Here is a 20,860-nt window from a genome sequence, read left to right as displayed (position 1 = left end):
ATTCTTTCACGAGAGCTAGATTTTATAATCGGGACTCTATGTTAGAGATGAATAAAGTTAAAACGAAGAAGAAAAATACAGACAAGATAGTATTTGTTAGTCATTTCTCTCAGATTGGCAATCAAATCAAAAATGTTATAAACAGAAACTGGAAAGTTTTGAAAGAGGAGAGAGAGAACAGAAACTAGATAAACCTTTATTCGCCTTTCAGCGAAACAAGAATATATGCAACTCCCTAGTGCATACTTAATATAAGGAAGACTGCACATAGTTCAGTATGAATTTCAGCAAAGCAGTAGGGAACCACAAATGTGGGACCGGCTCACTGTGTGAACAATGTATAGTCACCAGAACCTTTGTTTTCAATGGTATGACGTTCACCCCAGACTCTTTAAATAACTGTCGGAGTAAGAACGTAAAGCATCTCTTGGTGTGCGCATGTGGCTTAGGCTACGTGGGAGAGACAGGTCGTGAACTACGACAAAGACTCCTAGAACATAAGTCCGCCATACATACAAAGAAGGAAAATGCCCCACTTACAAACCATTACTCTGAGTTCAATTACAAATGTGGTTAGTTCAAATGGTACAAATTGTGCAAAAAAACTGAACGGGACTGGAGGAAAGATTATGACACGCTAATAAAAGCTCACTATATGGCAGCACTCAAAAACTACCATAGAGCCATTTGCAGGACACGGGCAGCCTATTATGCCAATGAGATTAGGCTTAGCACGAATCCTTCTAAAAGCATTTAAAAATGTTTAAAAGACTTTAGTGCCCGGAGATCCTCAACACCTGTAGCCATCTCGAAATTATACTGTAAAGAATTGGCTTCCTTTTTCGTGGAGAAAGTACGGGCAATCTATAGGTCCTACCCATCCATGTCAGCACCCTGTAAGTCTATCCCTTCTAGTCCTGAGCCGAACACCAGACTCATGGCGATCCCTGAAATCTCCCATGAAGAGTTCAACAGACTGTGTGGAAAAATTAAATCTGGCTCTCCTGCCGACCACCCAAAACCCGCCCAATTTAGGGAGGCGTCCACGCTCTTGTTGACTCCCCTCCGGCAGATAATTAATTCTTACTTTCTGTCGGCTGTGATACCAGCGAAGTGGAAACAGGCGTGGGTATCCCCTATTATCAAACAGCCAACGCTGGACCCCACTAAACCGGAGCATCTCAGGGCAATTTCCCTTCTCCCCTGGGTGGCTAAGGTAGCGGAGAGACGCTCTCCCCCGCCGCCGCACTGCCTAGCCGCCGCCGAGAGGGGGGAGCGCTCACCGGCTCAGTACTCCAGGCTTCACAGGTGGCCTACAATCCCCAGCGTCCCCTGCGGGGCCCCGGCGACGCCGCCAGCAGCGTCACTTGCCAGCGCCCAGAGGCGCATAAAGAAGATCAGACCATCCCGCGTCGCGGGACGCGCGAGGGCGACGCCGGGCGGAGCCCGGGCAGAGGGCGGGCCGTCTGTGGCAGTCCGGGGACGACCAGGGACGGGACGGGCCACCCTCCTTGGCACGGACATTTGTGACAGGTACTGTTGACTTTGGATCTGGACTGGTCGCCCGGGCCTCATAGATCAACTTGCGCTATCCAGCTGCTGGACTAGGAAGAGGGGGAGCAGGGGATATAAACCATATATAGTAAACATAGTATAGAGATATTTAGCCACCCATTAGAAGGAAGCTTGGACTGCTCTATAGGGTAGATCAAGAGCTAGTCTAAAATTACACTTACTATGTCTAATCACCCTAAAACCCGCTCGACTACGAGCAAAGCACCCCTAGGCGAAACCCCTGACCAAACCCTACCCGAAAAAAACAATCTTGCCCCCAATAAAGTAAAAAAAAACACCGCAATTGATTTAATGTTGAAGAAGGTATCTGGGGAGATAGAAAGCATGGAAAGGAGCCTTTCTGCTTCACCCAATCCTATAGCAGCTTCCCCAACACAAGCTAGGGATCACACACTAGCGGACAGCCCCAATATGACTGGAAATTTAGTGTCACCAAGTACCCGGTATGAAGCTGTTCCTTGTGCTCAACCCTCACCTATCCCTGGGGAAAAAATCTCAGGGCACAGTGACTCAACCCCCCATAGTAAACCAAAACGGCGGGGGAGGATCAAGGGACAACAGAGGAAAACTATATAACTTATAGGAGATGGTAGGTCTAAAAATAGGCAAGATGTCACCCTGGTAAAAGACAAGGTCCCAACAAACACAAACCCACCAGGTTGGATTGAGGATGTTATAGGTGATCTTAAGAAACATCTCGAAACTTTCATTATTGCCCAGTTGAAACCTATCATAAGTAAGGTGGACAAAATAGCAAGTGATTTGACCAAACACGGCAAGATACTAGACCTGATAACTAAGATTTCCCCCTCAGGTCCTAATCAACCTCTACGTGTGGCCGCTAATACCCCTAATAATAATACAATGGTAAACAATAATTGTGTCAGTAATATCCAACATACAGTTGCCCAAATACATGATGCTCCGACAGTTCCTCGAGATCAGAGAGGGGGGCCAAATCAAAAGATGAGCTCTAAAAACACTGATAAAGCCCCCCTACAACCACTATTACAAAGAGGCCAGGAAGATCATCATGTTAGAAATGGCCCTTATAGCTCACCCTACACAGACTCTGATCCTTTCTTCAGTCCACTTAGCCCTCCCCCACATATAAACCTACCTCCGGAAGCCAGTCCCTATGTTATTGTATTTGCGGGGGTACCGAAAATCAGGGCCTCTGACAAAGAATCGCACTCTCAATTACATGCTAAAATCTCCAAGTGGTTGGATATACATAGACCATTAAATGCTGGGGAAAGGGGGGAGATAGTGCATATAAGAAGAGTTAACTGGTTAGGGGGTAGGAAAAAGGACATAAGGGGGGATTGCATTGTGGCTAATTTCAGAGTTGCTAGACTGGTGGTCTACATACTGAAGAATTCCAACAGAAATCACACCAGCACAATCTGTGCGCTCCCCCTTGGGTACTTCTACCCAAGGAGATGGAGCAGTAATAATGTTGACCACTCAATGTCTAACTTGGGAAGGCCACAACATATCCAAAGGGCTAGAGCCACAAACCACCCCGACCAGTTCCTCCCACCCCGGGATTACTCCCAGTGGAGAAATAGATTTGCCCCTTTGCAGTCGCTCGATGAGAATGATTGACTACCCCCCATAGATAAAGTGCTTGTAACTCTTACTGCTATAGGGGGGCCACCTTGCCCTACAAAGGAGGAGGGAATTGTTAACAGCAGGAACGGGCTAAAAATTAGGATAGAAGATCCCCCAAAACAGAGGGAAGAGAATGACAAAGCCCCAGAGACCCATGAAATAGGAAACCGTAGAAGAAACGAACACAGCCCGGAAGGAAGGAATGCAAACAGGGCAGGATTAGCCTTTCTGTCCTGGAATGTAGCAGGCCTGGGGGGCAAACTTGACAATACAGAGTGGAGAGAGTACATAAGGGGCTTTCACATTATAGCCTTACAAGAAACATGGGCGCGAGACCTTGACTCCTGCCAACTGGAGGGCTATAAATGTTTCTTCAGGCCAGCCCAAGAAGCGAGATCTGGGAGGGCGAAAGGAGGGTTAGTGATATATGTCGACTTAGACCTAAAAGGCACTTGGTCACAACCAGTCTGGGTGTCTGACACCATACAAGCAGTGAAATTCCAGGGACACGGGCAGAGATTTTTAATCTTAAATTTTTACAACTCGGGCCCAATCGAGGGAAACTTCCCCACACTAATAGAGCTAGAGAGTAGGTTAAATGAGGAAACAGACTTAAGGCAGGGGGGGCCCGAACCAATCGTACTGCTGATGGGGGATTTTAATTGTCATCTGTGCCCAAAGTTATTACCTATTTCCCCTGATTGGTCTTCCTGCTCTTTTGAAAGTGGACCACACTTTGAACATAGCAGAGAGGGCACACTGATTATGAAGCTACTTGATAGCTTTGCCCTTACTCACACAATGGACCTGTTGCCACTGAAAGCAGGAGACACCCTCACTCCTACATTTAAAGGAAGAGGTTGTGCTTCCATAATAGACTTTGTAGTAATCTCTGCCTTTGCTAAAGCCCAGATTATTAAGGTAAGAACGGAGTGGAGCCCTTTCAGCGACCACAACCCCCTAACTCCTGAAATAGAATATAACAATCTACCAGTAAAACATCAGGGGGGGATATGGCAATCCGACCAACGGACCAAGGAAGGCGCATTAGATGGACAATGATTAATCCACAAGACTTCTATAGCAGCCTAGTGGATAGAGGAAAAGAACAGATAGAGATCTGCCTAGACTTTGCTAAAGAGGGTAGAGAAGTGTTCCTGGCATTTGAATCCTTAACTAGGATAGTTGAAGGATTATTAAAAACTAAGAGGCCTACTAAGGACCTGACTACTCCAAGATGGTTTGATTCAAATTGCTCACGGGCACTCAGAGAATTAAAACAGAGCCTAAAGAAGTCCCCGAGAGACAAGAATGAAATCGCCCTCTGTAGACGCAATTATAAAACACAGCTGAAGCAAAGAAAGAGTGCACTTCAAAAGGAAGTCTGGGCAGACCTTAGAGAAGCAGGAGAAAATAGAGATTATGCCCAATTCTGGAGAATCATAAATAGACCCTGTTACCAAGACTCCAGCTCCCTTGTAATCAGCACCAATATACTCCCCGAGCAATGGACGAACCATTTTAAAAGTTTGTATAATCACCAGGAGATAGAAAACGGGGATGGAGTATGGGAGGGTCCCAGAGCAGTTGAGCTAGAATTCTCCTTACCGGAAGTCTTAAAGGCAGTGCTAGGGCTGACGCGTAATAAGGCGCCAGGCCCGGATGGCACACCACCAGACCTCCTTTTAAGTAATACTGATCTTTGGGCACCGATTATGACCAGAGTACTTAATGCAGCTATTAAAACGGGTCTCCCGAGATCTTGGTCAACTGCAGTGATTGTTCCTATATATAAGAAAGGCTGTAGGGATAATCCGCAGTGCTACAGACCAATCTCGCTGATTGATGTCTAAGCGAAACTCCAAGGTAGGGTAATACTAAACCGCCTCACAGAGTGGACTGAAGTACATAACATCATGGTAGAGACTCAGTATGGGTTTAGAATGGGCAAGTCAACTAGTGACCAATGTCTTAACTTGTACCTTTTGGCTGCTAAATACATTAAATCAGACACAGGAACCCTATATATGGGGTTCATGGACCTTGCAGCAGCATTTGATAATGTAAACAGAGCAAAACTCTGGGCGCTTATGTTTAGATTGGGAATTGATCCAGATCTGATAAACATACTTATGGAACTGCACTGGAACACCACTGCCAAGGTCCGCTATAGCTCGGGAGGGGTGAGTACTGATCCCTTCCCGTGCACTAGCGGGGTGAGGCAGGGGTGTATCCTGGCTCCATTTCTATTTTCCCTCTACATAAATGACCTGGAGAGTGCTCTGTTGACACTGGGGACGGACTGCCCACGAGTAGGATCGCATCACATACCGGTACTTTTGTATGCGGATGACGCGGTCCTGCTCGCACGAACAGCGGTGAGTCTGCAGCGGCTAATTAGTGGCTTTGCAGGGTTCATGGAGAATTTAGATCTCTCTGTAAATCATTTCCGTTCAAAATAGGAACCCATGTTTTGGACACCGTGAATACTTTTTCATACTTGGGTCTCTTGATTGATGAAAATATTAGGTTTGCCCCATTGCTGGAGGAAAGGTGCAGGAAACTTGTTTCAGCGAATGGTGCCATTTTAAACTTTGCGCGAAGGATGGGTCGTTGGTCCCCTGAACAAGTAATGACACTGTACAGAGCGGTCAGTATTCCTAAAGCTACGTACTGGGCAGAGGTGTGGGGCTTTAGGGATGCACGTCAGATACAAACTGAGGAAGATAAATTCTTAAAGAAACTGTTAAAGCTTCCACAGAGCATCCCAGCAGCAGTCACACACAAGGAGCTTGGTACCCCGTACATTTCTGACCTGATTAGAATAAGACCAATTTTGACCTGGCATCGAATTTGGCTAAATCCAAACTCTGAATTAACTAGACAAATTATCGAAGATTGTCTTCGGAGAGACAGATGGTTGCAAATCCCTTGGCTTAAATACATTAAAGAAACCTTAGAGTCTATTGACTACCAAATGTTATTTTCTGATCCCTCAAAAATTGATAGCTCTAGCTAATTTCGTATTCAAAAGCAGTTATTGGATAATTACGATCAAAGCAGGAATCGACTTGACTCTAATAAATCATCTGCAGTAGTGCACTCTCTTGTGAGTAATGAAATGGGCATGGAACCGTATCTTTTTTTAATGCATAGTCAACAAGAGAGATTTTTAATGTGTCGTTTTAGGCTCAATTTGTTACCACACATTTTAGCTTATCCGTCTGGTTTTACTCTAACAATTGAGCAGAAGGGTGCCTGCGGCTGCGACAATAGGTCTCCGCAGGACACCCTTCATTTTGTATTATTATGTTCTTTTTATAAAATCCCACGCAGAAGATTTCTTGTGGATATTTTAAAGGAGTCAAAAATCTTTCATGCTAAAACTGCTTTATTATTTTTGCAAAGAGCAACTGACATGCGTACTCTGTGTTCTATAATGAGTTTTTTAAAAATTGCTGTCAAATTAAGACGTACTAGGGGTTGATGTAGGGTGAAATGAATTCTGCCCTCCAGAGGATTTGAAAAGGTACTCATGCAGAGATACAGCGATGCTTGGTTTTCTCAAAAAGCTGTCATACTGCGCATGTGCCAGCATTCTATAAATTGAAGAGTCGGCACAGTACATGTACACCGCAGGTTAAAAGACATTTTTTTAAAAATGCCCTTAATTTAGACAATGGGCAGAGAAGCTATTTACAAAAAAAGGAAGTGAAAAAAATACTTTTTTACAATTTAAAAATAGACTGAAGTAATGAAAAAATTATAAAAAATAGTAGTCTTTGCTGTCTTTCAGAAGAAACTGTTTGAGTCAACAAAAAAGTATTTAGGATATGACCCATACGATAAAAGATCTCCCAACATAAAAAGCAATATCAAGTGTATGTGTGATATGAGATTAATAACCCTCCATGTAAATAACAGAACCTGCGAGGAAATGGCGTGTATTGCATTATGTGGTTGTACGACCTTATCGTGTAATACGCTTACCAACCTCTTTAGGTCAAGTAGGTTTCATCACCTCATCCCTGGTTCGCACAGGCACTGAGCAGCAAGGCTTACACAGAGAAACACGTGTTAGGCATTCAAACAGCACCAAAACAATTGAAGAATTGTACATGACACTCAAGAAATCCAACATCAATTTATAAAAACAGACTGTATTTTTACAAAAATGTAGACACTAGAACAAAAAGGATCCACCAGAGAGTTCAGGAGAAATAGATTTTACAAGCAATAATAAATCAAAGAAACTTCACTCAACCGAGAACAAGCCTTGGCAAAGTCAATGAATTGTAAACTTTAAATAGTTTTCAAGGAAAATTTAGGTGTGTGTCAATGCGATCAGTTAGAAGTACTTAGGGCAACCAACTTCGGCAGGGAGCTAGTCATGGGAACCAGTAAGGTCCTCCAGAATAGTTACCTTCATAGAAAAAGTATTCCTTCAATAATTTCAGGTACTTTTTTTTTTTATATTTATTTATCATTTTCAAAAGAGAACATACATTCCAAACTCCAGAGTGCAGCCGGGATGTGTGTGTCACAGTCAATACAGAAATAATACAAGAAGCAGACATTGCATCACAGGTACACAAAAGGATAACGGACATCTCCAGTAATTCAAGGCATCTATCGTAGTCAAGTCCATATCAGTATGCCTTCCCATGAAACAGAGCAGTTAAAACAAATACAAAGTGCAGCATCATCTGCGGCATCAGCAAAGGCGGTGCAAAGGAATCGGTGTAAATAAACGTCAGTGCGACTCAGTCATCTGCCAATTTTGCCAACATATAATCAGTATAAGGGCCCCAAATGTCACGTGGCCTCGCAGCCGAGGGCAGCTCCTCATTACAGTACAATATTACTAATTTGCGCACCCCTGCTGGGATGCCTGACACAATCCCTAATAAACACACCCTTGGATAGAAACAGCCGTCATGTCTGACAACTCCTCAGTCACTCCCATCCAAAACGCAGAGACACGAGTGCAAGCCCAAGCCACATGCACAAAATCGGCACTAGCCATCCCACACCGCACACAGCACGCAGAGTCACACGTCCATATTTATGCAGTTGTGCGGAGGTGTAGTACCATTGATGAAGGAACTTATAGTGTATACGTTTAAAATTACCATTAATAGCGAAACCTCCAGTCATGTCGCAGCATTCAGCACATTCATCATCTTTCAAGGGCGGCATGAGACATTCATCCCATTTACGTCTAGCAGTCACACTCGCATCCCCTTCATCTATCTGCGAAGGTTGATATAACCGGGACACCAGTTTCACATGTGTGTTCGTCGTGTACAGCAATTGCAGTGCCCCCAAGGCAACCGGCTCCGCCGGAAATGACGGATACAGACTGCGCACCGCAGCTTGCAATCTGGCGTAAGTAAACGTGGCCATAGTGACATTCCCCAGGGATTCTAGAAAGGCCTGCAACGTAAGGAAATTGCCCGCAGGAAATACATCCCCCATAACCTGCAGCCCGGTATGTGCAACAGCTGACGCGCCCCCAATTCACTCGAAACCGCGATATTTGCATGATGCAGCAGCGGCATGGCAGGTGCATACAATGGCAGCCGTCTCGCACGTCGTCCCAGTTCATTCCAAGCCTTAGCAGTACATTGCACTGTATCTAATTCATCTCTCTCGAACACCGAGTGTGGGTTCACGATCATGGCCGTAAGAAGCAACGGATGGACCACACCAGCCTCAACCGCCACATGCGGCGTGTAGGGCGGCGCCGAGATCCAATAAGAGGCAAAGAGCGCCTGGGCACACAAATAGTAGAGACGCATGTCTGGGACCGAGAACCCGTCCAGGGCATAAGGTTTGGTCAACGTGTCCCACTCCACCCGTGGTTTCTTACCCCCCCCCCCAGGCCAGAGTGATCAGCATAGATGTAAGTGAAGTGAAAAAAGGGGCCGATAGTGCTAACGGAATGTTAACAAATAAATATAAAAACTTGGGCAACATCACCATTTTAATTAGAGCAACCCGGTCAGCGAACGATAAGGGCATCCGTATCCAGCGGGCCACCTGGTCCTCCAGTTTAGACACTGTCACCCCGTAATTAGCGCAAATGACTTCTTGAGAGTCCCTATGGACCCATACCCCCAAATACCGAACAGGATCTGCAGCCCAGGCCAACGGGAACTACAGCGCAAAAGAGTTAGTGCTATCCGTCAGTGGCAGGATAATAGATTTGTCCCAATTAATAGCGAGGCCTGAAAACCATTACAAACTGACATATTCTTGGATCACCCCCTCTAGGTATCTCTCCGGTTCCTGGATGTACAAAACCATATCATCAGCGTACATCGACACTGCTAATGGTCTGTGTCGAAATCGAAGCGCCAAATCCGCATGCCGCTGCCTTAGTACGCACGCCAACGGTTCCAAGATGAGGGCAAAGAGCAAGGGCGATAGCGGGCATCCCTGGCAGGTGCCCCTTTGGATGGGAAAGGCAGCAGAGACCCGCCCATTAACCCCCACCCGGGCCACCGGGGCCATATAAAGCAATTTTATCCAAGCCGTAAATAGAAGAGGCACACCCATTCGATGAAGCACCTCAAACACGTAACTCCACGCTATAGAATCAAACGCTTTGGCAGCGTCTAATAGAACCGCTGCTGCCGCTAAATTGGGTTTGAGCAAATGTAGCACCGCAAACAGTGCCCGCAAATTGTGAGCCGTGGAACCCGTCGGAACAAACCCCGATTGGTCCGGCAAGACCATTACTGGGAGCAGCAAGCGCAAGCGTGTCGCCAAGACCTTTGCAAGTATTTTTACGTCAGTGTTCATTAGTGACAACGGTCGATACGACTCACATTTATCCAGCGGCTTTCCCGGTTTCGGCAATGCCACAATGAGTGCCTCACGCAACGTTGCCGGCAGCTGCCCCTGATCCAGCGCCTCAGCGTACATTGTTGTGAGGTGAGGCAAGATCAAATCCACATATTCTTTATAAAATTCAGATGGGAGTCCATCCGAGCCCGCCGCCTTCCCGTTCGGTAGAGCAGCGATTGCATCCCTAAGTTCCCCCTCAGTTATATGGTGCATTAAACAATCTTGCTGTCCCTTCGACAACCAGACCAAGGCCACATCGTCTAGATAACTTGCTATATCATCTTCTCGAGCAGTCTCTCGGTGAGCATACATTTGTTTAAAGAATTGAACGAAATGCTCCAAAACGCCATCAGCATCAGTCACAACGCTATCACCATCGTGAATTTCCTGCACCCCGCAGTATTTAGCCCAGGGTTCTCTAATCCTATCTGCCAAACCACGTCCCGGCCTGCCCCCCTCACCATAATAGCGGGCCCTGGCTCGCTTAGCTAAATGCTTCACCTCTTGTTCCGCTAATTCATTATATTCATTCACCTTTAACCGTATATTTGCCAGAATAGGTGCCGCCGGCTCACTCTCGTAATGAGGTTCCAGCTCCACTAATTCTCGCTCTAATCTATCCATGGAGTCCCTCAAAGATTTAAGCGCACCTGCCTGCAGTCCTATACACTCCCCACGTACTGTCACTTTGAACGCCTCCCAAACCGTGCCCATATCGTCTACTGAGCCAACATTCACTTCAAAATAACTCTCTATCGCTGCGCGCAGGTCCTCGCGAAACACCTGATCTAGGAGCGCCGCAGGGTGCAGTTTCCAGGAGAATGGTGTAGGCGCATGCGTTGGCAATACCAATTCAAGCAATACAGGCGCATGATCAGACAACGTGCGAGGCAAGGGCACCACCCTCGACACCCATCCACTCACATCTTTCGTGGAAAGCCAATAGTCCAGGCGGGACCAGGTATCACGTGCAGAGGTGTAAGATGTCCCTTCCCTCACACCCAGGTGTCTCAAACGCCATATATCCACTAAGCCAAGCTCAAGCATACCATCCCGTACCGCCTTCACTGCCTTCTTGTCCGAAACTAAAGGACCATCCTTGCGATCCATGTCACGCTCCAGAGTCACGTTTAAATCCCCACCACATATAATAGCATACGGTGGCAGTGCATAAACCTTGTTCCACAAAGTGATATAAAACTCAGGGTCGTCCACATTAGGCCCATACACATTGACCATAGTAATCAAAGTGCCACACAATTTACCTTGTAAAATAATGTACCTACCCCCCTTGTCAATTTCCTCATACACGCTCACAAAGGGAACATTCTTCTTAATCAACAACATAACACCCCGGGCATAGGACAAATATGTAGAAGCAAGTCGAACCCCCGCCCACTGTTTAGCCACAGCATTAATTTCAGGTACTTTAACCGCATTGCAATAGATTCTTATGGAGTGGTCCCAATTCAAGGGATAAAGGGATTCCTTGGTCCACGAACATGGTGAGCGAGTCATGGTTGCAGGGTCCACGTCCCATAAGGTCCTCTCTGGTCTGGCCAAAGTTCAGGTACCACTGGACCACCAGTTGCCTGGTGTGGTGGTCACAGGCCAAATTTTCCTGGGTGAATAACTTTCCTTCTGAGGGTCCTAGCAAGTCTCCGACAGCACTTCCAAGTTTAGCAAACTTGGATGCAACTCTGTGCATCGGGTCTTGGTCCTCAGTGCTGCATGTCGATTATAGTAGTGGCTTGAAGACTTTGGGCCACCAACTTGCCACAGCAGGCTTCTTCAGCTGTTGTGTTCCTGTGCTGCGAACAGAAGGCCATTCAGCTGGCACTTGGAGTTCCCTTGGCTTCACTGGTCTCTGGAGACAGCTTCTCTCTGAGCAGAACACAATAGGCACAGTCCCTCTCTTTGCTAGCCACCTGCTGCAGTCCACGTCATTGCAGCCTCTCTTTGCTGATCCCTTGGTGCAGCATGGTAGTCCTTCTTCCAAGTCGGATCAAGAGCTGATGTCTGGGTGCCAGGTGTGCCCTCTTTATACTCTGAAAGTGCCCTCAGGCCAGGATACATTTGGTAGGCAATGAGCTACCAGGTTCCCTTCCACCTGGTGACTACTTATTGTGAAGTGTGGCATTTGGCTATCCCAGTATGCACCATTCTGCCCACTTCCAAGATGGTGAGACTCCTCCCAGGTGTAGAGGCCTTAGGACTCTCAGCACTTTACCACTGCTACCCGGTGCTAAAGTGCATGTGCTTCTCCCCTAAACATGATGTAATTGGTGTATATAGGATTGCCACATTTAAAGTACTGGTACGTCCCCTGTAAAGGGGACATATTTTATGAACTGGTATGTCCCCTGTAAAGTGGTATACTATATACCCAGAGCCTGTCCCTAAAATTCTACTAGTGGTCTACAGCACTGATTGTGACATGCACAGAAGCAGCCTTTCAAACCTGTTGCAGCCCTGCCACAGCAGTCCCTGTGTGTGTGCAGTTTACTGCCACTTTGAGTCTGCATTTAAACCTACTTAACAGGCCTTAAACTCCCCTTTTATTACATACAAGTCACCCCTACAGTAAGCCCTAAATAACCCTAAGGGCAGGGTGCCATGTAAGTAAAACGTAGGGTATGTACTTTGATGTTTTACATGTCCTGCTAATGACAAGCATCCTAATTCATTTTTCACTACTGTAGGCCTACCCCTCTCATGGGTTAGCATTAGGAATTCCTTAATACACTTTTAAGCTGAAATTTCAGACCAGAGAGGAGTAACTTTTCCATGTTTCATATCTTTGGAATGGTAATGATAAATCCTCCTTACTCATGAAGTTGGATTTAACATTATTATTTTAGAAATGCCTCTTTTAGAAAGTGGATATTTCTCTGCACTTACTGTGTTTTGTGCCTTACCTGTCTCTAATACACACCGAGTTTGGTTACAGATACAGTTTTTGCATTCCCTCTAGACAACCACAAACAGAGGAAGGTGAGACTCATCTGCATTCTGAGCACACAGCTGTATTCTGGTGGCTCTTTCCGGGCAGGAAGGAATAGAAGGGGCTGACTATACTTCAATAGGTAGTGTCCTGTCTATACACAGAGCACTGATTTACCCCCCTCCCCCCACAGATAGCTTGATATAAGTACTGAGTCTCTGAACCCTAAAATCAGACACTTTTGGATCTTGAACTGAGCCTCTGTTCTGACAGAGGCTCAGTTCAAGATTCAAAAGTGTCTGACTGCTGTACTGTTTAAAGGACTCAACTGGACTGCTTTTCTGGAAGGACTGTTTTCTGCTTGTTACTCTGCTGCCTGCTGCTCCCTGACTCTGCTGAAGGAAGGATTGCTGGTCTAGGCCTTTCCTCCAAGTGATCTGCAAGGGCTTGCTGGCTTGTCTCCTGTTATCTGAAGTCTCTGGGACACAGAATACTTATTGCACTTCTATTGGTGCTGCTGGATTCTGCCATCTGCAAGTTCTATCTTTGCCTGTGGTGCCCTCTCCAATTATGGGCTCAGAAGTAGGTCCTGCAGCTGTTTTACTACAAAACTGATGCAGTGCGGTCCCGGAGACAGCCCTGCGTGACTCGACGATGATGATGGACCTGACTGCGAGGTTCGACGATGACGGCCACCCGATCTGAGGTCCCGAATATGACGATCAAGGATGACACATTGCCAATTCAAGGTCCCAACCAGGAGTCTCGACTGCATCGAATTGACTGTGTGAATCTGAACCGACGTACTGACTTCACTGCGTGGATAACATAGACGCATTTAATTGCTTGCGACCATGAAAGGTACTTTATTCACTGGGGCCTGCGTGGGTCCTGTAGCCGGCCTTAGCTTCCACAAGGTCAGCCTGAACTTTGATTTTGACCCGGTCCAGGGAACCTAAATTAACCTTTTTAGTGTTACTTGCTTCAAAGCATTTTACTGCACTTATTCCTTTAAAATTCAATATCTCAAATTGTATACATTGGATTTTTGTCGTTTTGGTCTTGTTTTACTCAGATAAATATTCTCTGTTTTTCTAAACCTGTGAGGAGTCTTTTTTGTGGTGTATTCATTGTGTTACTGTGTGTGTGTGTGTTGCACAATTACTTTACACATTGATCTTAAGATAAGCCTGACTGCTCTGTAGCAAGCTACCGGAGGGTGAGCACAGGTTATCTTTTAGTGTGTATCTAGGTTACCCTGAATGGAGTGGTGGTTCCTGCCTGGCCTGAGTGCTTACCTCAGCCTACTAGGAATCACATTTTTAACATTGGTGATCAGCGGTGAGGATAGGACTTTTGCAATACTTATAGTAACTCAATGTTTGCTACAACTCTGTACTGAGACCAATTCAAGCCTTTTTCAATTCTCCCTGTTCTGATATCTTTTGATTTTTCCAAAGTCCTTTTGCTCAACTTCCAATTTCTATGCAAGTTCTGTGGTAATATGGAATTTGAGCAATCTAATCTGGAGACATACAAAGTGGCCCAGCTCAAGTGGTTCTGCCAGGAGAGAGGGGTCCAGAAGGCAGAGGGTAGGTAGCTGGCTATGTATATACTGCACCAAAGTAAGATATAGTGGTCACAGAGTCCAGTGGATCCCCAGAGCCTTTACATAGGCTAAATTAGATAATACTAAATGCTCTCTTTTGTGGTAGAGCAGTTAGAGCTTATCAGAGGGCTATGTTAAGCAATTGTTGTACACAGTCAGGCAAGAAATGATTACACACACTCAATGACTTAATTAGAGACCAATTGTTTCTAAAAATATTATTTTTTGTATATTTATTACTTAGGACCAATGATAGTTTATTGCAGTAAAATACATTTTGTGAAACCAGAGTTTTTAAGTATAAATAGTGGACAAAATGCATTTTTCGAACAGCTCAATTTTAATTAATGGAAATCCCCATAAATGACTCCAAACTAAGGGCTTCCTGGAAGGCAGATCTGTGGCACCCTATTTTGGACGACCAGTGGGCAGTGTGTTGCAGCCAGACCAAGGAGGTCTCCCTGTACAGTCTTCACAAGCTGATACACTTTAAATTCTTGCGTAGAACCTACATTACCGCCGTGATGGCATATAGGCTTGACCTGGAAAGATCCCACTGTTGTCCAAAGTGTAAATCCCCACACGCTGGTTTTGCCCATCTCTCCTGGAACTGTGGCAGATTAAAGCCTTCTGGGCCACAATTTTCCAAGCACTAAGGGAAATGGACAGATTTAGACATTGAACCCACTCCAGCGGTCGCTCTGCTGGGCTATGTGAAAAACATTCCGAAGACTGTCCGGAAATTCACCGCTATAGGGTTACTTCTGGCCAAGAGTTAAATACAACTCAAATGGGGGCGCAAAACTGTTCCGACACTAAAGGACTGGCTAAGGAGTCTTGCATATTGCAACACCAACTATGATTTATACTCCTCTACGCATCCTAGAACGTCCCCCCCAGGGACATTTGGGGCCAGTTGAAACACTATACATCAGCTGCACAATCACAACCTGCCATGCAACATGAGCACGGGCTGGTACCTACTGGGGTAGGCTAAGCGGGGGGAATACTGACCACTGGGAATGACAGCGTAATTATTAATCATGTTTCAATGTTTTTCATTCTTGCAAACTCATGCAGGTTGGACGTACTGTTCACAAGATGGAGTTGATCGCGAGATTGCTGACTTAATTGTTCACTCTGAGTTGAATACTGATATATTTGTGGTTTTTGAGTGGAGCCGGCAAGTTACTCAGATTGTCTGCTGAATAGGCACTGTCACATATGACTGTACAAGGCAATAAATATGTGATGTTATAATTTCTAAAACTGGTAAATAAAGTTTTTAAAAAAGAAATGTTAACTAATGGAAGGAAAACAATTCTGCAATGTTACAGCTAAGTACACAACTTACAAATCAAGTCTTCAGGTTTAGGATCAGCACTGACCAAGGGTCAGGTAAGCGTAGAGACTGCACCACCAGTGGCACTGGGGCAGCCAGGTGCAGAGGTCAAATTTGGTCTCTGGGCCCAATGTTTGTCAATGGAGACTGGGAGCATGCAAAGAGGTGCTGGTTGTATGTAGGTAAGTCGAAGCTGAGGGACAATCTCCAGGGAGTTCGGACCAGCACTGGGGGACCATGAGGCAGCACCAAACACACACCCTTACAAGCACAGAGGCAGCCGGGTGTAGAGTGCCAACACAGTGTCAGGCGCCCAATGCAAAGTAATGGAGACTGAAGATCTTGATCAAAGGCTGCAGGGTCGGATCAGGAGGCTGGATGAAGGCAACAGGTAGGTGTGGAGGCATGTTGGGATGTTGAACAGCACCATCAGTCAGGCTCCCCAAGGCGGGAGGGCTGTGCGTGCAGGGGATTTTCTTTGCGTTGGAAGATCCCTTACCGGAGCCAGTCGCAGTTAGGGGACAATTCGTGTTGAGGTTGCAGGAGTCACTACAGAGTCATGGAGAGGTCTCTATGAGATGTACTAGAAATCAGGACTTCAGAGGAACCTTCTTAGCACCGGTGGGCCTCTTGGACTCGTGCAGGTGGCATCGGGTGCAGTGGTGGATCGGGGGGCTGGTTGGGTGGTTTAGCAGGGCGCTGGAGCGCTTCTTGTGGGTTTCTTTGTGGACAGGGCTGCTGTCTTCTGGAGTTCTTGGTCTTTAAGGAAGCCAGGTAGACCTCCCAGGGTTGTGGAGGTCACTGGGCCTGCAGGTTCCTTCGAGAGCTGCAGAAAGGCTGGTAGCCCTGGGGCCAAGTCAGTTGTCGTCTGGAGTCTTCACTGCTGCACGGCTCTTCTGTCCTTTTTCTTCTTGAGGTCGCTAGGAATCTGAGGATTAAGGTTCAGTGGTGCCCCTAAATACTTAATTTAAGGGCTTTACAGGTACTGGCAGGTAGTAGCCAATGGGCTACTTACGTTTAGGGTGAATATACCCTTGTATGCCCACTCCCTTTGGGGAGAGGGCATACCCCTAATCTTATTAGCTAAAATACTCAAAACCTGTTAAATTAGAATTGTTTATGTTTATGTAGTGCTCTATGTAAGTTAGTATTCCCTGCAGCATTTTCTTTGCAGGCACTATTTTAGGCTGTTCGAAACTGATGTAGTTCAATTCCGAGAAATGCTATATTATAAGTTTAGTTTCTGTCAGGATAGACCTGTTCCCGTAATGAGTACACTGTTCCTATTAGCACATATGTTTCTCACTAGATAGAGGCCCTCTCCCACTTGTCTAGTGGGGGGCCCAAATAGAACGAATTTTAAATTGAGATACTTTGTAAATGATCGAAACGCTGAAATCGTTTCTGTATTTCACGGTTTAGCTGCACCTGCCTGGAAAATTCCACTGGGGGGGTGTTCTAGCCCAGTTACGAGATGTACATAATGTATCTTTATGCTTGTCAATTTCAGTCCTCTCTGCGGCACTCCTAGCGACTGGGCAGACCAGGCTCCGCTGTGAGTGTATATTAATAAACAGTTATTGGTCTGTATTCTCTACTGTCTGATCGTCTCTTCATTTGGTATGAAGGCTGAGAGGTAGTCATTAGTGACCCAGGTGGCCCTAAACAGGTCATTTCCTTCAGTTGGCGCCCAAACAGGGACTACTTCGGGTGGTTGATCCATCCCCTTACCGCAGATGGGAAGGGGAGGCCCAGGACATCGTCGTCTCAGACTGACAGATCAGGGATCCCTGCACAAAGAGTGTTATTTTCTCGCAGCTGCCCCTTCTGTCCTGCCGGACGGTGCCTCGCTCAGTGGTCATCCCGACTGGGGTCATGAACAGCAAAACCCTTGGATCTGACAGTTTGGTCTGAAGTCGGCAGTAGAGAATTGGTTTGTTTGTGCTACTGGTATTAGATGAGTTTGTTTTGGTTCTTTGTTGATATGGTACCATTGTGCTTTGAGTTTAGTACGGTCTGAGGACTGTTTTGCTAAAAAATACTTGCAACTACTTTGCCAGGTAAAAATGACAAATTTGTTTTCCTTTTGAAATGCCTGGCTTCAGCAAAATTTGGAATTTGTGTTGTTGTCGTTCTTCTGCAGATGCTCAATTGGAATCTGCTCAGTCAGCGCCTGCTGGAGGCAGCCATAATTTTGTATGTGAAACATGTTCTTGGCCCTATTATGTTTAGTATATTATGGCCCAAATATACAAGGACAATGCTGAGTTGCAGTGGCTGTTTACGGGCACTTTTGATGATCAAAAGATTGGATTTTTAAAGGACCAGTTGTTTAAGAGACGAAGTAGGCAGTCGATGTTGGATTCCTTTCGAACATCGCAGAAGGAGACCAGACAGAGACGGTTAAAAATGGAAAGAGATGCACGGAAACGGAAAATGCAAACATTTACACAGAAAGCTGTAGCATATGATAGAGAAAAACAGGAGGTAGGAGTTGAATGTGCAGATAGAAGATTTCAGCTGCACATTGATAAATCTTATTTGGCCAAGAGGAAAATGATACTCTTGTGGCGGAGCTGTTCGATACTCAACCCCCACCTCCTTATGCCCCACAGAGGATATACCCCACCTTTCCCTTACAGACACAGTAGCCTGTTTTGCCTGCTTCAGCTGTTCCCGTATCAATGGCTGTTGTTCAATGGCTTTGACTACGGCACCTTCTGTCCCTTCTGTGTCCTCGCCATCTTTGACATTGTGACCCTCAAATACATCTACTGTTCCAACACCTGTATCCTCCGTTCTTTCTCCTCCGGTGCAAGCGTTAACAACGATTGTACCTGCTACCTCTATTGCATCTCCTTCTATGGTTATTCATCCCCCGATACTCTTTACCGCTGAGACACCAGTACGTGGGTTTGAGGATACAGATTGGGTGAAATTTATGGAGCGAATGGGCCCGTTGGTACATTCTGATGTAGGAGCAGATGAGAAGGATGTATTAGCAAAACAGGCTAGGCAGTGGGTTACTAATCAGGTCTATAGCACTGAGGATATTTGGCAAGTTAAGCATGACTTTGAGCCTTTTCTACAATAGCGTGTTCTTCAACATATGTCCACTGCACTAATCAATCTTTGGTGCACACACATTCAAATGGAGGCCCGACAAGTATTATTTGGTATCCAGGATTGTGTCTATACAGCTGATTTGGCCCCATGGTAGGTGTTTGGAAATATTGCTACTATTGTTTCTTATAGATTTCGATTGTTTGATAAGAGTCCCACTAAAATTATTCAGTCTCAGTTTCCAATGCGTGAGGTCCATCTCATATATAATCCAGAAATATTGGAGTTAACAGATCAGCACGGTAATGTCACAAGAGCAGCTGTAGCCGCACGTTTCAGGAGCAATGGGTCTATACTCAGAGGAAAAGGAGCGAGGCTTTACCCCTTAAGGTTGCATTGCCCGACCCTAGGAAAAATCCCACAGCTTATTATAAGGAATTAACAGAGGCTGATTCTTCTACTGTAATGACTTCTGCTGATATTGAAATGTTTTTTAGCCTTCTTGTTCCGGTTGATATTTGGCGGTAGGTGCATATTCAAGATCATATTGCAGTATTGGGTGGTACATGGGATGTGATTAAAGGATAGGATCAGGAAAGGAAGCCAGGAGATAAGCCCTGTGCAGAAATACTTGGTTTGCCTGGTCGTATTATTATTTAAATGCATATTCTTATTCCACCTAAGAAGGTTTGTTGGGATAGATTGATGGCTTGTCGACAGAAGAAGGATGAGAGTGTGTCTGATTTCTTTACTCGGTTCGAAGATACATTTTTGGTTTATAGTGGGCAGGATATGTCCACGGAGGGAGGAGTTCACTTGTTTGTGGATAGGTTTGTTCTTCCTGAAATAATAACTTGTTTACAGGCGTCTGAGAGTACTTGGTCTACATCTTCCCCCTCCGTTATTTTGAATATGGCTCAATACTATGAACATTGTGATCAGGAGGAAAAAAATAAGACAGATAAAAAACAAAGATTGAAGACGAAGGTGTTGTTGCAGCAAGCGTTTAGGGGAAACAGTAGGGGAAGAGGTAGTTCTTCTAGACAACTTCCAAGTACCAGCAGGTAGCCTTCAAAGACACCATTAAGGCCGAATCAGTGTGCGTACTGTAAGGAGGAAGGTCATTGGCGTAGCCAGTGCCCTGTACTTTTACAGAAGGTTGCGGCTCCTAGAGGGCGAGGTTCCGGTGGAACAGGTTGTGGGACCGATAGAGCTCAAAGTGCTGCGGTTCCACAGGGTCGTTCTGATGATAATTATTTTGATGACCCCTGGGAAAGATAGTATTATCATGATGATTATGACATGGATGATGTGACAGGTATGTGTTATAGTTAGGACAGCCAGGGACAGGGTGAGGGACTAGTTCAGATACCTGTAGATTAGCGTGGTACTTATGTCACAGCAGATTTGCAAGGCTCAATTAAGGAATGTTTGGTGGACACAGGTGCAACAAAGAGTTCTGTTTCTCGACATATGGTTTTTGGGGGGGGGGGGGTCTGACTAGCCATAATAATGTTTCGGTAGGTTTTTCAGGTGTACCGGTTGTTAGCCCAATTTCACGCCCCCTTGCATTGACTGTTGGTCCATTCACTGTGGAGTCTCCATTTTATTTGACATCTAACTGTGGTGAACATTTGATGGGTTTGGATTTGTTGAAGAAATTGCATGTTACTATCTATTGTTTCCTTGCAGGTATCAATATTACGATGGGTCGGATATGAGTACTAAACAGTGTTTGTATCAGGATGCACCCCTCCCAGCTGAATTTGCCGAAGTCCCACCCTCTCTATGGGCAACAGGTGACACGGATGTAAGGTTGTTGCATATACAACCAGTTTCGATACAGGTTAAAGATCACGCT

Source organism: Lissotriton helveticus, chromosome 1_2 (genome assembly GCF_964261635.1).
Source record: "Lissotriton helveticus chromosome 1_2, aLisHel1.1, whole genome shotgun sequence".
NCBI lineage: Eukaryota > Metazoa > Chordata > Amphibia > Caudata > Salamandridae > Lissotriton > Lissotriton helveticus.
The sequence above is the reverse complement of the archived record's forward strand: the minus strand, read 5'-3'. Positions refer to the sequence as shown.